The sequence below is a fragment of the Mus musculus genome, chromosome 4 (genome assembly GCF_000001635.26).
Source record: "Mus musculus strain C57BL/6J chromosome 4, GRCm38.p6 C57BL/6J".
In the NCBI taxonomy this organism is placed as follows: Eukaryota; Metazoa; Chordata; class Mammalia; order Rodentia; family Muridae; genus Mus; species Mus musculus.
The window spans coordinates 46,432,993-46,448,750 of NC_000070.6; positions in this window are offsets into that span (position 1 = coordinate 46,432,993).

Below are 15,758 nucleotides of genomic sequence, written 5' to 3' on the forward strand. Positions count from 1 at the left end.
AGCCTGCTAGATCTGCACCTAACCCTCAAGATACTTTAGGGGCCAGAAAGAAAGATGGCTCAGTGATGAAAATGCATAAGGCTCTGCTCACACAGAGGATCCAAATTTGGTTTCCCAAATGTAACTCAAGCTGCAGGGGATCCGACACCCTCTTGAGCATCCATGAACATCTGCAATCACAACACACGTGTGTGGGTACATACACCTAAGTCTTAACAAAAGGTCTTAAAAGTGGCCACATAGTCAGGCTTGATGGCGCACGCCTTTAATCCCAGCACTTGGGAGGCAGAGGCAGGCGAATTTCTGAATTCGAGGCCAGCCTGGTCTACAGAGTGAGTTCCAGGACAGCTGGGGCTACACAAAGAAACCCTGTCTCAGGAAAAAAAAAAAAAAGTGGCCACATAGGGCACTGCTCTGAGACCTTGATGTCTGAAAACGTCTCTATCCTGTCCTTACTCTAGAATGAGAATCTCAGTATTAATTCATTGTATAAATTCTAAGACAGAGAGCAATGTTAGGTCTCAACTTGGGACAAATGTCTAACCTAGTGCTGGCTGGCATAGTGTCACCTCCCACCCTCAGCTTCTCCAGCCCCAGGGTCAGCTGCTTTCCCCCAGTTGCCCTTCCCTATATAATCCAGCCATTATGATTATTGGGCCCTTTCACCCTACCCTTAACTCTCCTGGCTCTCCCCTCTCCTCACGTGGCCCGACTCAGGGACAGGTTTACTCTGGCCTGTCCCAGATGTCCCTGCCTCTGGCGATGCTCTCCCAAGTGTCTACAATAAACCTTCTTTGCCGATACACCCAGGAGCAGTCATGGCCTTCCTCTTTGTTTCTCATTTGTGGGCTTTCCTCTGACTATTGCAGGAAAGAATTTCACGCTGCCTTGTAGTTTTAAATATTTCACTGAAGAGTTTTAAGTCATTGATTTCACTTTTCTTTTCTTTTTTTTTTTTTGTTAGTTTATTTATTCACTTCCATAACTGTAGAGGCGCCTCCACCCATTGGCGGTCTCTTTCTTTGACTCTCTGCTCTTCAGTCCTTTTAGCACATTTGAGATTTCATAACATTCCTTGTGGGACTTCCCATCTGGAATTCCAAAGGAACTGTGCTATAGTACATCTCAATGGTTAAGTTCTTACAGATAGTTACTAAAAATATGAGCCTGTATGCTTCCCTCAATGAAAATAGCAGCTGGCTTCCTGATCACCCTTTGATGGCTGCTGTTAATTATCAGCTTGACACCATCTAGAGCCACCTGGAAGGGCATCTCAATGAGTAACTGCCTAGATATGGTTGACCTGAGGCAAGCCCTTGAGGGGCTTTCTTAATTGGTTCAACTGTGGGAAGACGCACCTGAATTTAGGCACTTTGTTCTCCTGTGGGTATAACTAGCTTCTTTAAGCTGCTGCCTTGACTTTCCCAAATGTCAGGTGACCTGGAATCCTGAGCTATGGAATAAGCCCTCTCTCTTAAGGTGGCTCTTGTCAGGGTGTTTTATGACAGCAGTAGTATGAAAGAGACCAGGGCACACACCAGTGAGATACCCATGAGCCTCTACGATTACCTGGTTCCAACAGACTTCCCTGTCCCCTCTGTGGAGCCTCACTTTAAATGTGAGGGCAATAGGCACTTAGGAAAGACAGAGGTCAGAGCTCTGTGCTATTAGCAAGCAACTTGAAGAAACCAGAGACAAGTCAGAGACTGAAGAAACTGTGTGTGTGTGGTATGTGTGTCTGTGTATATGGTGTGTATGTGTGATATGTATATGATACGTGTGTGGTGTGTGTGTCTGTATATGGTGTATGTATATGTGTGATGTGTATGGTATGTGCATGTATGTATGTGATATATGTATATGTGTGTATATGTATGGTATGTGTCTGTCTGTGTGTGTGTACAGTTTTATATACATACACAAATATATTACATCTAAAAATGTTAATAGAGGGCTGGTGTTCTGGCACATGTCTTTAATCCCAGCATTCTGAAGGTAGGGCATTCTGTGAGTTTGAACTAGCTTGGTCTGAGTTCCAAGGCAGTCAGAGCTATGTAGTAAGACCCTGCCTCAAAAAACAAACAAACAAACAAAAGTTAACAGCAGCTTGAGAGAGGGCTCAGCAGTTCAGAGCCCTCATTGATCTTGCAAAGGACTTGGGTTCCTTCCCAGTCCCCACATGGCAGCTCACAATTGTAGGGGACTCTATTTCCAGTGGATCCAACATCCTCTCTGGCCTCCATGGGCACCAGGCATCAGGTGGTACACAGACATACATGCAGACAAAATACACATACGAGGTAAAAGTTTGTACAAAACGGAAAGATAATAAACTTAGCAAAACCAAAAACAAAAAACAAAAAACTTTAAACGCTGACAGATTTTACACTAGTGGAATATCACAGTATGCCATAAAAATTGGGCATTAGAAGCTCTTGAGAATTAAAATATGGTCAGTAAGATTAAGGCAAATCTAGTTATCTTAGATCAGTTCCTCCTCCAGGAAAGAGCCCTCTAATTTCCCACCGCCTCAGGAGACCAGCTATTAACATCCTGGAGCTAAGCAGGGCTAGGGAGCTGGGAGAGCCTTCACCTGGGATGTGAACTTCCACCTATTTCCCTCCCTCCCTTTATCTTTTTCCTCTTTCTCAAACCCTGCTTAGTCAGATATTGGGCTTCCTGGGCCAATCTCTAAATTATATATACACAAACACAATGATCATATATTTAAGTACATAAATAACATTTAAACATGAATAATATATAACTGTGTAACACATGTGTGAACATAAATGTGTAATTTATATAATTTGCATGTGTATGCATATAACATAATAACAATATATAACATATGTATATAAAAACCACATCTCCATTAGAATGACTCTTTATCTTTTTCTGATACTTTCTGGACATTTTTCCTCAAATTTATCTAAGTCTTGGCAGGAATTTGGATATGTGGTGATATTGGCTTAGTGTGTGTTTGAGTGTGTGTGTATGAGTGTGTAACTGAACCCAAGCCTTTGTGGTTCAGTATGGTCTTTAAGTGCTATACCACCAAGCCGTGTCCCAAGCTGACTTTCTTTCTTTCCTTCCTTCCTTCCTTCCTTCCTTCCTTCCTTCCTTCCTTCCTTCCTTCCTTCCTTCCTTCCTTCCTTCCTCCCTCCCTCCCTTTCTCTCTCTCTCTCTCTCTCTCTCTCTCTCTCTCTCTCTCTCTCTCTCTCTCTTTATTTTATTATTTTATTTTATTTTAGTTTTGTTTGACTTTTTTTTTCAAGACAGGGTTTCTCTGTGTTGACAGACCTCTGGCTGTCCTGGAAATCACTTTATAGATCTCACTAAGTTGCCCAGGCAGGTTGTTTGTTTGTTTGTTTGTTTGTTTGTTTGTTTGTTTTTTGAGACAGGGTTTCTCTCTGTAGCCCTGGCTGTCCTGGAACTCACTCTGTAGACTAGGCTGGCCTCTAACTCAGAAATTCACCTGCCTCTGCCTCCTAAGTGCTGGGATTAAAGGCCTGGGTTTACTCTTAAGAAAGGGGACAGTGGTATGGTTTGTCTTTGTTCTTTACCAGAAATCCAACAGCTAAACAATAATCTTGTAAGGTTTAGATAGCCATCTATTAATGACCTTCCAAGTAGTAGGCACTTGGGTCTGAGTTGTGGCAAAGATCCCTATCTTCTGACCAGTGGTCAACATCTGCAGTTCCACACCTGATTCTCCAAGCTGTTGACCTTAAAGGATGAACCCATCCCCAGTGGCCTTCAATCCTGGCCATTTCCAACCAGCTACCCTCTTCACAGATCTCTAAGGTTCTCTGTCTGTCTGTCCATCTGTCCGCCCATCTGTCTGTCTTTCTCTTTGTCTGTCTGACTTTCTGTCTCTGTCTCTGTCTCTCTCTCTGTGTATTCACGTCTCCACCGTTGGGGTAAGAACAACTTCATCCACCACAGTGATACAAAGACAACTTTGCAGTGGTTTATTGTGAAGGTTTTAATTGTTTCATTTTTGATTCTGGATTCAAGTAAACCTTCAAGAGAAGAACAAATGCTTTACTGAGACACCCAGAGGAGCAAGGCTGACGGAAGGCAAGAGAAGAACATGGGTGGGTCTCTGTCTGTTACAGCACTCTCCTTCTACTTCTTTGTTCTCAGTCTCACTCTATCCTGGGACACTGTATAGCCAAGGCTGTCATCGAGCTCACAGCCATGCTCCTGCCTCAGCCTTCCAAGCGCTGGGATTATAGCTCTTAAAGTGCTCACACAAAGCTCTTTCCCTGCTGTAGTTGATCTAACAAACAAACAAACAAACAAATAAAAGAGGGGGAAGGTGAAGGAGAAAGGAAAGGAAGGCTGGGAAGTGGACCAGTTGTTTTCGAAAGTACTTTCTCTGAATATCTGGGACCAGGAGATGCAAAAGTAAAGAAACAATAGCCAGCTGAAGCTAAGTTAGTTCAAGTTACCCGTTTACGTAAGGCCCATAGCCTGGGGAACTTCATTATCAGACCAGTTGAAACTGGTCTGTTGGGAAAATCTGGCTGTTATCTCCTTCTCTCTCCAGGTTTCTAGGAAGATCAGATAGCAGCTTTAGTTTGCTGACAAGGAAAAGTGGATGGCCCCACTTTTATTTTAAGTCTGGTCTGCTGAGGTGCTGGACAGAAAAAAGACTTATTATAATGTTTACCTAACAACGCACCTGTGATCCCAACACTTAGGACGAAGGTAGAAAGATCGGTTATCCTGAGTTACTTGGTGAGTTTTCTAGCCAGGGCTAGCGAAACCCTGACTTTAAAAGGAGAGAGGGGTGAGTTGGAGAGATGGCTCAGTGGTTAAGAACACTGGCTGCTCTTCCAGAGGACCCAGGTTCAATTCCCAACACCCACATGGCAGCTCACAACTGTCTGTAACTCTAGTTCCAGTTGATCTGACATCCCCTGCCCCGACATACAATGCAGTCAAAACACCAATATAATAAAGTAAAAATAAATAAATCTTTAAAACAGAGAGAGGGACTGGAAAGATAACACTGCTGTCAAAAGAGCTTCCTGCTCTTCTAGAAGACTAGAGGTCAGTTGGTTAGTTCACAACTGCCTGTAATTAACTCCAGCTCCAGGGAGATCTAATACCTCTGGCCCAAATACCCATGCACAGACATATATATATATACACACACACATAACTAAAAACAATGAAAATAAATCATTAGTGTATGTGTGTGTGTGTGTGTGTGTGTGTGTGTGTGCGTGTGTTGGAAGATCCACTGAGGAAGACATAATGTCAACATCTAGCCTTTCACTCACACACACACATACACACACACACACACACACACACACACAATTAAAATATATAGCTGGCTGTAATAGTGAATGCCTTAAATCCCCAGCACTGGGGAGACAAACAGATCTCAGTGTTTGGTACGGGTCCCTGGAACAAGGAACTGAGGTGCATATTTTACGTAGCAAAGCAAGCCTGGCCTCCAGGCTCCCCCAGAATCCCTCAGTTATCTGACATACCCTATCCCCAACCCTGAATGTTCCAGCGCACAGGGCTGCCCTTCCCCAGAGACTCTTCCATATATAATCTAGACATTTTGGTCTCCCTGCACTTCGCTCTCTGTCTGTCTCTCTCTCCCCTGTTTCTCTCTCTGTAGCCCTTTCTCTCTTCCTCTCTCCTCTCCCCCCTACCTCCCTTCCCCATGACTCCTCTGCCTTCCCTGGGGTCAGTGAACTCGCCCAAGAGCAGCTTCCCAATAACCCTTCATGTAATATAGTCTAATCTGGTTTGAATCGGCTCACTTCAATGGTAGAGAAGTAACTTTCACTCTGTGAGTTCAAGGCCAGCTTGGTCTACATAGTGAGTTCCAGGACCCTGTCACAAAAATAGTAAACTAAATAAAGAAAACATTTGCAAAGGGGGGTGTGGAGGCACCTACATGTTCCCAGCCCTGAGGAGGTAGAGTTAGGAAGATCAGAAGTTCAAAGTCTACTTAGGAATTCAAAACCAGCTTGAGAATTTAATTTTTTTTTCTCTTGAGTTCCCAAGAATTCAAGAGGAAAAAAAAAAACATCAAAAATGTCAAAATTAAGATAAGAAAAATGTATCATTGCAAACTTAACAATTGATAAAGTTTTTTTAAAAAGATTTATTTATTTTATGTATATGAGTACACCTTAGCTGTCTTCAGACACACCAGAAGAGCGCATCAGATCCAATTATAGATGGTTGTGAGCCACCATGTGGTTGCTGGGAATTGAACTCAGGACCTCTGGAAGAGCAGTCAGTGCTCTTAACCACTGAGCCATCTCTCCAGTCCTTGATAAAGTTTTTAATAGTTTTACCGAGATACAGTCCATGTGCTGAGAGTTCGCCCTCCTATATTATATAAATCACCATTAGTATAGTCAACAACACTACCAAGTTCCAGAACGTTCTATTACTTTCCACCTAAGTAAGCCCTCCCCGCAGTCCTTAGTCACTCCCTGTTCCCCCAGCCCCTGGTACTCCTGACCTACCATCTGCTTCTACAGGCATGCTTCTGTTGGCTGTTTATATTAATAAATCATAATGTATGTCCATTTATGTAGTTTAACTCAACATGATAGTTTCCAGGCTCCCCTGAACCCTGAAACTGCAGGGTGGGTCGGCGCTTCACACCTTTTTGTAGTTGAGTAACATCCCATCCAATGGCCACACAGATTCGTGTAGGATCGTCTCCCTTTTACAGCCATGATGGCTAATGTTTCTGTGAGCACTTGTGCACAAATTTGAGGTAGACATAATTTCGTTTTCTTGAGTATACTTTGGAATGAAATTTCTGGTTCACGTAGTAAGTTTGTGCTTACAGTTTTGAGAGGCAGCCCGACTGTTTTACAAACAGCTCTCTATTTGACAATTCCACTGGCTAGACACAAGGGTATGGGGGTTGGCACAGGCGTGACGCACACCTGTAGACAAAGTGTCTTGGGAAATTAGGCCCAGCCTGAGTGAGGTGGGAAGACCCCATCTCAAGATACATCCAATAAAAGGCCTGGGGTTACAGCTCATGGTAAGGAGAGTGTTGTGCCACAGGCTGCAGCTTCTGAGTTTGTCCCCATAAGTAAAAGGGCAAGAGACTGGACCTCATTGAAGGCTTGGGGTTTTGACTACTGGGAGCAGGTTTTATGAGATAAGGTCTCATGCAACCTGGGCTAGCCTCAGACTCTCTCTGTAGCTTAGGATGACCCAGAATTTCTGAACCTCCAGTCTCCACTCCCCTAGTGCTAGGATTTCGAGCTTGTTCCGCCAAGCTGCGTTAGTTACTGTCTTTCCTTTCTCTGTTTTGATTTTGGTTCACATCTATTAATTACATGCTAATGGGCTCCATTATAACAGTTTCATTCACATAGATAATGTGGTTTTGTCATATTCATTTCTCATCGCCCTCTCACTCCCTGATTAAGGATTCTAGGGTCTTTTTTTTTTCTTTTTCTTTCCTTTTTTTTTCTACAAGCTCCTGGGTGAGGGATTACTTATAAGAGCATAGGCTTCCTGCTAGCAGTTCATCACTGAAGAAAATGTTCTTGCCCCCAGAGACTATTGACTATTCCTTGGCCGTCCTCAAGGATTGCTGGGACTTCATGAGCCCTCACTCCTTTTTGTGTTGTTCTTTTTCTTTTTTCCTTTAAAAAATTATTTTGGAGACAGACTCGGTTAAGATTTATTTATTTATTTATTTTATGTATATGAGTATACCTTAGCTGTCTTCAGACACACCAGAAGAAGGCATCGGATTCCATTACAGATGGTTGTGAGCCACCATGTGGTTGCTGGGAATTGAACTCAGGACCTCTGGAAGAGCAGTCAGTGCTCTTAAAGGCTGATCCATCTCTCCAGCCTGAGACAAACTCTTAATAGGTAGATCAGGCAGGTCTGAAACTCAAAGAGATCCGCCTGCCTCTGCCTCCCAAGTGCTGGGATTAAAGGCCTGGGCTACCATGCCCAGTGACCCTGGAACTCTGGGTAATCCTGCTCTGCCTCTAAGTGCTGATATTGCAGGCATGAGCCACCATAGCCCATTTAATTTCTTAACGTCATTTTAAACACAAGCATTTTTAATTTTGATAAAATATATTTACATGTTTTTGATTTATATGTTTTTATATTTGATGTTTAAGAAGGCCTTGTCTAATCCAAGGTCACAAAGATTCACTCCTATATTCCCTGAGTGTTATATTTTAACTCATATTGAGACCTGTGAGCCACGCTATACATCCTAGCTTGGCCTCAAACTCCTTATGTAGGCAAAAATGAACTTGAATTTTTGTTTTTTTGTTTTTTTGTTTTTTTAAAAGCACTGAAGGTGCGTCAGGGAAAAGCTGTTGCCTCCTAGCCAAAGGAATGAAATCTACCTCTCAGTGGAGAGGGGGCCAGCAACTCCCCCTTTAAGAGTTCATTCATTTCAGCTGCTCAGTCACCAGGCTAAGAGACCACCACCCCCTGGGCAGGTAAATTAGTTCATCAAAAGCTATGCTAAAGAGACATGAGGAAGGGATAGCTACTTCTATAATTAATGGTTTTGATTTTTGGTTTTTTGGTTTTTTGTTTGTTTGTTTGTTTTTCAAGACAGGGTTTCTCTGTGTAGCCCTGGCTGTCCTGGAACTCACTTTGTAGACCAGGCTGGCTTTGAACTCAGAAATCTGCCTACCTCTGCCTCCCGAGTGCTGGGATTAGAGGTGTGCTCCACCACACCCAGCTTGATTTTTGTTTTTTGTTTGTTTGGTTGGTTGGTTTTATGAGACAGGGTACCCCTGGCTGCCCTAGGACTCACTCTCACTCTTCTGGGAAATTCTTTTTCCAGAATTCCTGCCCCTTGCACAGTCTCCATAGAGCCAACTGGAGCGTCTAGATTGGCCTGCTAGGCTCTAAACCATCTGACCATTTCTCTTCTTCTGTCCTTCTCTTTCAGAAGCTGACCACAACCTCCCGTGCTTTTCCTGGTACGTGGAGCTTCTCCCATCTTTCTCTCTTTCTTCCTTTCTTTCTTCCTTCCTTCCTTCCTTCCTTCCTTCCTTCCTTCCTTCCTTCCTTTCTTTCTTTCCTTCTTTCTTTCTTTCTTTCTTTCTTTCTTTCTCTTTCTCTCTCTCTCTCTTTCTTTCTTTCTTTCTCTTCTTTTTTGATTTATCATTTTATATGTAGGGCTGTTTTGCCTACCTTTATGTCTATGCACAACATACATGCCTGTTGCACTCCACACCAGAGAGTGTGTCTGGTCTGAACTGGAGTTGCAGGTTGATATTTGCTGCCGCCTGAGTACTGGGAATTCAAACTTGGATCCTCTTGGAAGAGCAGCCAGTGCTCTTAACCTCTGAGCCATCTCTCCGGTCCCTCTCTACCTCTTTCCCAAAGCCCCGCTTCCCACTTGGTGTCTGACCTCCACTTAACTCAAAGGACATGGCTTTCCTCCATACTTTTCTTCATTCTTCTCCATGCAGCTACCAAGATTTACAACTTGCCTGCCCTCGGATTTTTCTATTAAACTCTAATAAAGTTGGCCTCAAACTGCCGTTTGAGTCTGTTCCTAAATTATTTTATTAGTGAGCCTAAGTTCCCCCAGAAGGAAATCTGATTTCCCCAGTAACGTGCAGCAACAAGCAGTAACACTTCTACCTCCTGGGTGATGGCATCACAGATATGCATCACCACCATGGTTAGCGGTGTGTGGTTTGCAGAGCTAACCCAGGGCTTTGCGCATGCTTAGCAGGCACTATAGCAACAGGGCTACATTCAGCCCTCCATTTATTTGCTTGTTTGTTTTTGCTGTCCTGGGGACAGGACCCAAGGTCTCATGACAGACAAGTGCTTTACCACTAAGCTACATCAACTTGAGTGCTCTGTCTCTCTGCCTCTCTTTCTCTCTCTCTCTCTCTCTCTCTCTCTCCCTTCCCAGCCCCACCCCGTGTCTCTCTCTCTCTCTCCTCCACTGCCCACCCCCTCTCTCCCAAGACAGGGTTTCTCTGTGTAGCCCTGGCTGTCCCAGAACTCCCTCTACATCTGCCACTTTGTGTTTATTTGAGACTGGGTTTCACTATATAGCCATGGCTAGCCTAGAACTTACAGGCTATGTAGTCCAGGCTGGCCTGGAATTTAGGAACGCAGCTGCCTCTGCCCCCAGAGTGGTGGGATTAAGGGTTTGTGCCACCACATTCATGAAGAGTGCTGTCTTGGAGGAGATGTCTTTACTTTCGTTCTTCTCTTTCAGGAATCTCTTTCAAGAAGCAAAAGCATTATGTCTGAGGGCAAACTAGAAGGAACATAGATGCTTATCATTAATAGACTGGATGAGGGGCTGGCAAGATGGCTCAGCGGGTAAGAGCACTGACCACTCCTCTGGAGGTCCTGAGTTCAAATCCCAACAACCACATGGTGGCTCACAACTACCTGTAATGAGATCTGACGCCCTCTTCTGGTGCATCTGAAGTCAGCTACAGTGTACTTACGTATAATAATAAATAAATCTTTGGGAGGTGGGCTCCCACCTGCCTCTGCCTCCCGAGTGCTGGGATTAAAGGCCTGCGCCACCACGCCTGGCTTAAAACAACTTTTAAGGGCTGGTGAGATGGCTCAGCAGGTAAGAGCACCCGACTGCTCTTCCAAAGGCCCTGAGTTCAAATCCCAGCAACCACATGGTGGCTCACAACCACCCATAATGAGATCTGATGCCCTCTTCTGGGGTGTCTGAAGACAGCTACAGTGTACTTACATATAATAAACAAATAAATCTTTAAAAAAAAACAACTTTTAAAACAAACTTTCATTCACGTGGGAGGGTATTCTTAAGGGATAAATATTATAAAAAACTATCCAATGTCAGATTCAAAATATGACAGGACTGTCAAGATGGCGAAAGGTACCTGCTGCCAAGCCTGACAGCCTAGGTTTGATCCCCAGGACCTCCATGGTGAAGAGACAGAACCAGCTCCCATAAATTGTTTCCAGACCTCCTCATGGGCAGTATGGCACACATATGCCCACGCAATAATAAAAGAAGGTAATACAAATTTTGATACTTAAAAACATCATAGCCCACTTTGGAACAAAAGAACCTCAATGTAATACACACAGCATGTCCTAAAGACTGTGCTATTGCCGGGCAGTGGCGACGCACGCCTTTAATCCCAGCACTCGGGAGGCAGAGGCAGGTGGATTTCTGAGTTCGAGGCCAGCCTGGTCTACAAAGTGAGTTCCAGGACAGCCAGGGCTACACAGAGAAGCCCTGTCTCGAAAAACCAAAAACCAAAACCAAAAAAAAAAAAAAAAAAAAAAAGAAAAGAAAAGATTGTGCTATTTTTCTTCATCTATTTCTGAAGTAAGGGGGTTTCCTATGGTTGTTATAAGTATCTAAAATGGTGGTCCATAGTACATTTCCCCGTCTCCTGAAAAGCTGAGGCAGCGGTCTCGCTAGTTGACACTTTAGAAAGAGTCATAGACAGAGAAAAGATACCAAAACATGAACAGTGCTTGAACTACAACAGACATTTGTGAGTTTTTTTTTTAATTAAAGATTTATTTTATTTTATGTATGTGAATTCTGTACTCACATACTGTAGCTGTCTTCAGACACACCAGAAGAGGGTGTCCAAACATGTTACAGATGGTTGTGAGCCACCATGTGGTTTCTGAGAATTGAAGTCAGGACCTCTGGAAGAGCAGTCAGAGCTCTTAAATGCTGAGCCATTTCTCCAAACCTTTTTTTAAATTTTTGTTTGTTTGTTTTTGTTTTTGTTTTGAGACAGGGTTTCTCTGTGTAGCCCTGGCTGTCCTGGAACTCACTCTGTAGACCAGGCTGGCCTCAAACTCAGAAATCTGCCTGCCTCTGCCTCCCGAGTGCTGAAATTAAAGGTGTGCACCACCACGCCCGGCTTCTAAGACTATTTTTAAAAATTAATTAATCCATTATTTTCAAATGAGGTAACATTCTATAGTCCACACTGGCTTGGAATCCACTAAGTAACTCATACTGGCCTTGAACTCATGATCCTCCTGCTTCTGCAGGTTAAGTAGCTGTAATTACAGGCCTAATTCACTAGGCCAGGCTGACCTTTTCATTTTCTTCTGTTTATTTTCCAATTTTGCCACAGTACATGTACAGATAATTATGACACGAAGCTAGGAGCCCGCTGTCTTGGTTCAGAGAATGAGAGTGCCAGGTTATCTGGGATTTGACCTTTATGATCACAGAGACCACTGCTTTAAGGAGCCAGGCAAAGCACCTCAGAGCAGTCAGAGTCTGGAGGGAGGGAGAACTAACTGTATATCCACTGCAGAGGCTCCTGGCTGGGCTGGAGCAGGTAAGGAGAGCTGGGGACCAGATGGTGGCTTCAGTCAGCAGGAGCTGGACTCTGATCATCCCTCAGCCCTCCTGTACAAGGAAATCCCTGTGTGCTAGGAGAGGCTCCAGATGGTACGATGCAGGCTGCTGTTGGCAGGAAGGGCACTCAGCTCGATTCCAGTCTAGCTCAGGGGTACATTCCAAGTCACTCAGGAGAGACCAGGGACTGAAACGGACAATGAGTCTGACCTCTTAGATATCCAAAACATCGTTCTGAAGTGAGCCCTCTGCCAAAGGGGTGAGATGAGTGCAGGCGGCGGCAGCCAGGCAGTGTGGCCCCAGCAGAGGTGAGAGTCCTCTGGAGGCCAGAGTGCTCTGGAACCTGGAGGCTGGAGGGGGATTTTTGCTTGCTTTGTGGCTGAGGTGCATTAGACACAGGCTAGAGAGGCGCTGCACCGGGGTGGGGAAGTCTGAGGTGAGAGAAACAAAGGGACTCCAGGAGGCTGGGGCAGGATATCATCGCTCAAAGCCAAACTGGGCCACAGAGTGAAACCCTGTCTCAAAAACCAAAAACAGGTCTGGTGAGATGGATGGCTCAGTCTGTGGTGGTGATGCCACCAAGTCTGAAAATCTAAGTAGAATGGACTCTAACTGTGGCAGGAACATGGCCACCCATACATACAAAACAAAGTAATAAGTGTGAAATATTGTATGTACAAAATAAATTTTTTTTACAGGTAACCTGAGACTCAGAGGTTTGTTTGTCCAAAGGCATACAGCTGGTGATGGGATCCGCCTTGCTGGAATCCTCCCTTCCCTGTAACTCTGATTCCTCGGAATGGCAGGAAGGGAGATCAGGGTGAGTTTTTTTGTTTGTTTGTTGCATTTTAGAGCTAGGGTTTCTCTGTGTAGCTCTGGTTATGCTTGAACTCTCTATGTAGACCATCCTGGAACTCACAGAGATCCTCCTGCTTCTGCCTCTGGAGAGTTAGGATTAAAGGCCACCACCACATCCAACTCTGTTGGTTTTGGTGGATAGTTTTACTAAAATCGTCCAGGCTGTAACACTTGGTATTCTCCTGCCTCTGCTTCTCTAGTGCTCAGAGTACAAGCGCAGGCCTCTTTATACATAGCTGATGATCCTCTCTCTCTCTCTCTCTCTCTCGATCCTCTCTCTCTCTCTCTCTCTCTCTCTCTCTCTCGTGTGTGTGTGTGTGTGTGTGTGTGTGTGTGTGTGTGTGTGTGAACTTGCTCTGTAGACCAGGCTGGCCTGGAACTCCCAGAGATTGCCTCTGCCTCTGCCTCTCAAGTGCTGGGATTAAAGTCAGATGCTACCACTGCCTGGCCTGGCTGATTTTTGTTTTTAATTTTTGCTTTTACCCCTTATACATATAGACATATACAATAAAATATAAATACATTATTATTTATTTAGACAGTGTTTCACTGTGTAGTCCTGGATGGTCTGGAACATGCTATGTAGAGTAGAGCCGGTCTTAAATTCACTGAGTTCTACCTGCCTGCCTCTTCCTCCAGAGTGCTGGACTTTAAAATTGTGCACCACCAGGTTAAGTTTCTTTGGTTTTGGTGACAGAGTCTCACTATGTAAACCTGTATGGCCTTGAAATGGCTTGGTCTGTAACCTGCCCCTGGAATTAGAGAGATGTGCTATTATGCATAACTTTATGTAAGTTTTAAAGGGGGAATGGGGATGACACGATTTTTCAGAAATAGGTGTGAGGACTCGTGGATCAAAGTGATAATAATAACCACAGTGAACCCTCAACAACAGAGAGATCTGGCCTCTAACAGCTGCCAGCAAACCCACTTGGCTTCACCACCCATTTCCCAAGCCCCACAAAAAGCAAAAGGTCTCAGGGATCTGTAGCTGGGACAGAGGAGCAATGTGTGCAAATGTCTCCACTACAAGGACAGCACTTACTCATTAGACTTCACTCTCCAGAAAGGAACCTGCTTCCCTCTACGAGGGCCCTAGAGTGGGATGAGGCTGTCTGTTCTGTACTTTGGCCACCCTCCCTCTTATGTTTTTACCTTTTGGTAAGTAATAGGATCTCTCTCTCTCTCTCTCTCTCTCTCTTTCTGTCTATCCATCCATCCGTCTGTCTGTCTGTCTGTCTGTCTGTCTCTCTCTCTCTCTCTACACACACACACACACACACACACACACACACACACACACACAGAGACAGAGATATGGAGAGATGGGTGGGAGAGGTGGCTCTGTTTTTCAAGACAGGCTTTCTCCTGTGTAGCCCTGGCTGTCTTAAAACGTGCTCTTAGACCAGGCTGGCTTCAGACTAGTTCTTAACACCTGTTTGTGTTCCCTTTTCTCACAGCCTAAGCTGCCTAGCTCTTAGTACATCCCACATCAATTGCAACATGCACATTTACACATTGCAAAGGAACTGCTATGCTCTGAAGTTGGCCCCCAAGCTCCTCCTCACCATAAGTATCTGGAAGTGTGTAGCTGTTATTCCCACCCTCCTGCCCCTTTCCCTTTCCCCTCCCTCCCTCCTTTTTCCAGTGAGATTTTGGGGATTAAACCCAGGCCACATACATGCTAGGCTCTACTACCGACCTCTTTTCTTTTTTCTTTTTTTGGTTTTTCGAGACAAAGTTTCTCTGTGTAGGCCTGGCTGTCCTGGCAATTACTCTGTAGACCAGGCTGGCCTCAAACTCAGAAATCTGCCTGCCTCTGCCTCCTATGTGCTGGGATTAAAGGCGTGTGCCACCACTGGGCTCAGGAACTGAGAGCATCGACTGCTCCTCCACAGGCCCTGAGTTCGATCCCCATGAATTACTTCTTGTTACCACCGACCTCTAACTGGGTACATGGAAGTGTGATCTTCTCACAGTTATCTTTTGTCCTACACTGTGTGGTAGGAATAAGGGGAGACACACCTGTGAGCTCAACGTGTGAGAGATAGAAGCAGGAAGATCTGCAATTTAGGATCATCCTAGGCTGTATAGTGAGTTTGAGGCCAGCCATGGCTACATGAAACCCAAAATATGACAAAAAGAGGGGGATGGGAGCCTTGTTCTTACCTAATGTGCATGGGGGACATAGAGGTATTTGGTATTTAGAGAGTAATGACTTCTCTAACAACTTTATTGCACGTTAGTGTGTGTGTGTGAGGGTGTGAGTCTGAATGCACATGGGTGCAGCAGAGCATGTGTGTGGAGGTCAGAGAACAACCTGTGAGGATTCAGGTCGCGCCTTCTACCATTTTGGCCCTCTTGTCAGCCCTGAATGGTGCTGTTTCCTCCCAGTGTTTGTAGAAGGTAGGCTTGGGTTATCTGCCAATCTGAAGTGAGGAACAGGTCCAAAAAGTTACCAAGTCTCAGTATTGCTCTCCAACGTTTTTGAGTTTGCTGGAATTCACACACATTCTGATGCACAGGTGGCTTTAAGATAAAGAAGTGCCCAGCCTGA